This window comes from Limulus polyphemus, unplaced genomic scaffold, assembly GCF_000517525.1.
Source record: "Limulus polyphemus unplaced genomic scaffold, Limulus_polyphemus-2.1.2 Scaffold10222, whole genome shotgun sequence".
Lineage (NCBI taxonomy): Eukaryota > Metazoa > Arthropoda > Merostomata > Xiphosura > Limulidae > Limulus > Limulus polyphemus.
The window spans coordinates 17,323-20,819 of record NW_013675832.1 but is presented as its reverse complement, the minus strand read 5'-3'; the positions used below and the strand labels follow the sequence as shown (position 1 = coordinate 20,819).

At 33.7% G+C, this 3,497-nt stretch overlaps 1 protein-coding gene across 1 annotated transcript in view; it reads left to right on the top strand.

Moving 5' to 3' along the window:
- The first annotated feature begins 3,055 nt into the window (after nt 1–3,055).
- LOC111083594 overlaps nt 3,056–3,497 on the top strand; it is an 11,571-nt gene continuing 11,129 nt past the window's right edge. Inside the window, exon 1 of the mRNA XM_022380209.1 lies at nt 3,056–3,083. The gene's annotated coding sequence lies outside the window, so the exon portion shown is untranslated. The remainder of the gene's footprint in view (nt 3,084–3,497) is intronic.

Sequence of the window (3,497 nt, the reverse complement as noted above, 5' to 3'; positions counted from 1 at the left end):
TAACCGCACTAATCGAGGGATTACTGTATATTATTAACTGCTTATGATTTATGTATCCTAGAAAGTATATATATAAACAGTTCACATTGTCTTCAAATTTAATAAATAGCCTCTTTAACATTGAAATCTTCTCAGTAAACATTTTAAAATCGACATACTTGTAAGGTGGTGAGTTAGCATTTCTTTCTGGAAATAGTCTTGTTTGGTTTTAAAGGAAGACCGCAACGAATCAAACCCTGGATTTTTGGTGTTATTAAGTCCGTAAACTTACCGCTGTCTCACCAGGAGGCATAGATTAGTCATAATAATAATTTTATTTCTCTTTTTTGCTCTACTATAGATGACACACTTTTTCCTCAAAGATTTTAAAATTGTGTTGTTTTTTTCTTGTTTATTTTTAGACTTGGTAATTAAATCTTTAAGTTTTCAGTTTTATCACATAAAATATCTACTTCTCCACAACACTTTTTTTTACTTGGAATAAAATTGGTTTTTGATTTCAGCATTGTATGATCCAATTAATCTGGGGTTCGATACCTACGGTAGACAGAATAAAAATAGCCTATTGTTTAAGTTGGCATATAAAACCAACAATAATTTAATTTGAAGGCACTATGAAATGTTCACATGAACAACCTCTGGGCGTAATTGTTTTTCTATTTACAATATTTAAAATTTCGGCCCGGCATGACCAGGTGGTTAAGGCACTCGACTCGCAATCTGAGGGTCGCGGGTTCGAATCCCCGTCACACCAAACATGCTCGCCCTTTCAGCCGTGGGAGCGTTATAATGTGACGGTCAATCCCACTATTCGTTGGTAAAAGAGTAGCCCAATAGTTGGCGGTGGGTGGTGATGACTAGCTGCCTTCCCTCTAGTCTTACGCTGCTAAATTAGGGACGGCTAGCGCAGATATCCCTCGTGTAGCTTTGCGCGAAATTCAAAAACAAACAATTTAAAATTTCATTTACATTATTTTCAGCCTTCAAATGGCTCCGCGGTAAACCACTGGACTTATGACGCTAAAATTCGAGTTTCGTTGACCACATCACAAATAGTCCATTGTGTTTAACAACAAACAAACATTATTCTAAATGACCAATGAGACTGTTCTTTACTTAATAAGACAATATCTTTATTTTAAGTTAACTGCACTTGAATTTAAAATCTTTAAAAATCTTTGGTCTTTTTTTTTGGTATTTAAATTAAGCTAGTTTTTCCTTTTCATCACATTAATAGTTACCTTCGGTAAAGTTCTATCTCCGTTTTTTTTTTGTGTGTGTGTTATAAGTATTTTTAGATTAGAATGATAATATTTAACTTTTCTAAAACTATTATAATTAACGGAATAACTTGATTTTTCTCCTACTTCATGACTCATAGATTTCTGTCTAAAGCAGTTGTTTTTTTAAAGAGGGTTTTTATGATTTGCATTTCTATGATTATATTCGTGGACTGAATACACTGTTTTAATCAGGGCTACCTTCCTCAGTATGTTTGTTTTTGTCATATTTTATGTGTAAAATACATTTTTCTTTCTCACGTTCTCCCCAGTGGCACAGTGGTATGTCTGCGGAAACCGGGTTTTGATACCCGTGGTGGGCAGAGCACAAATAGCCAATTGTGTAGCTTTATGCTTAACTACAAACAAAACAAAAAAACTTCCCACCTTCTTTCACTATTTTCTTCTTCTGCTACTTTACAAATCCACCTTCCAGTTTTTAATGACTGGTTTGGTGTTTGTTTAACCCAAAGCTACACAATGGGCTATCTTCGCTCTGTCAACCGCTGGGAATCGAACTCTAGATCTTAGTGTTGTAAGACCGCAAACTTACTGCTGTCCCACGGACACAAATTTTGCACAAAGCTACACAAGGGCTAGCTGTCCCTAATTTAGCAGTGACAGACTAGAGGGATGGCAACTAGCAAACAACACCAACCGACAACTCTTATAATATATAATATACAACTTTTTAATTAATTAAAGAACAAACACGGGGACATCTTTTTAATTAATTAAAAAGGGGACAACTTTTTAATTAATTAAAATACAAACATACAGGACAACTTTTTAATTAATTAAAGAACAAACACAGGGGACTATTTTTAATTAGTTAAAGAAACAAACACAGAAGACAAATTTTTAACTAATTAAATAACAAACACACGGGACAACTTTTATATAATTAAAGAAGCAAACACAGGGGACACCTTTTTAATTAATTAAAGAAACAAACATAGAGGACAACTTTTAATTAATTAAAGAAAAACACAGGGGGTCTATTTTTTAATTAATTAAAAAGGGGAAACTTTTTAATTAATTAAGAAAGACACATCTTTTTAATTAATTAAAAAATGGGACATCTTTTTCATTAATTAAAATGGGGACAACTTTTTAATTAATTAAGAAACAAACAGACGGAACAACTTTTTAATTAATTAAAAATGGGACATCTTTTTCATTAATTACAAAGGTCTCATAGATTAATTTACTCTAATCCTGCCTAAAGGAATTTCAAGTGCCGCGGCTGTTGAAGATTCACGTCAACTCATTCATTCAGTGCCAGTTGACACTGAACTTGTACATATTCCACCACCCGCCCTCTCTGATGAATAGCTAGAAAGAAATACTCGTGTACTCCCTCCCCCCTCTTTTTGTTTTTCCTTGTATTGTTACCGTATATTTTGTCACATTTTTAAGTCTAGTTTTATAATTACATTGGGAAGTATTATGGAAACTGCCCCGTTTATTTCTACTCGACACCCCTCCTTCATTGTTGGCCAACAATTTTGTTCTGGTTTGTTTGTCGTAAACACAGAATAGAGATAAAATATTTAAAACGACAAGTATTTGGCTAATTTTAACTGTTGTTAACGTAAGTACAAAAAATTCACCAAAACTCAGTACAAGAGCGTCACTAGATAGCGCCAAACGGGATTCCTGTGCGCATGCTTAATAAAATTCAACGATGTAACTCATTCCCGGTTGGTGAACGATGTCAAGTGATGTCTTTTTACAAGAAACGTAGAAAAGTTTCTCGTTCTTTCTTTATCCTAAAGGAGCTGCGGGTAATCGCTACCGCAAGTAAGCTATTTGTGTACATATGATGTGTTCTATCTTATATACTATTTAAATGTTCTTAAATACATGCATATATTATGTGTTATATTATATAAATTTTCTTGTATAGGTATCCATATATAATATGTGAGTGTGTTATTCTTGACAGATTATTTAGGCAGAATATTCAGGATGAGTACACTGGAATGGATGACAACTTGAAGAAACGTCGTCCTCTATACTTGTGTTGTTTTTACAACAGGCAGTTCCCGTCCATTCCGGTGTACTCATCATGTGAGTGTGTTATTTCTATGACAGCTGTCCTGATCTTTAACAGGTGTTATGGCATATTAATGTTAAACGACTAGTGTTAAGTTAGCTGTCCTGATCCTTAACAGGTGTTATAGCATATTAATGTTAAACGAATTGTATTAAGTG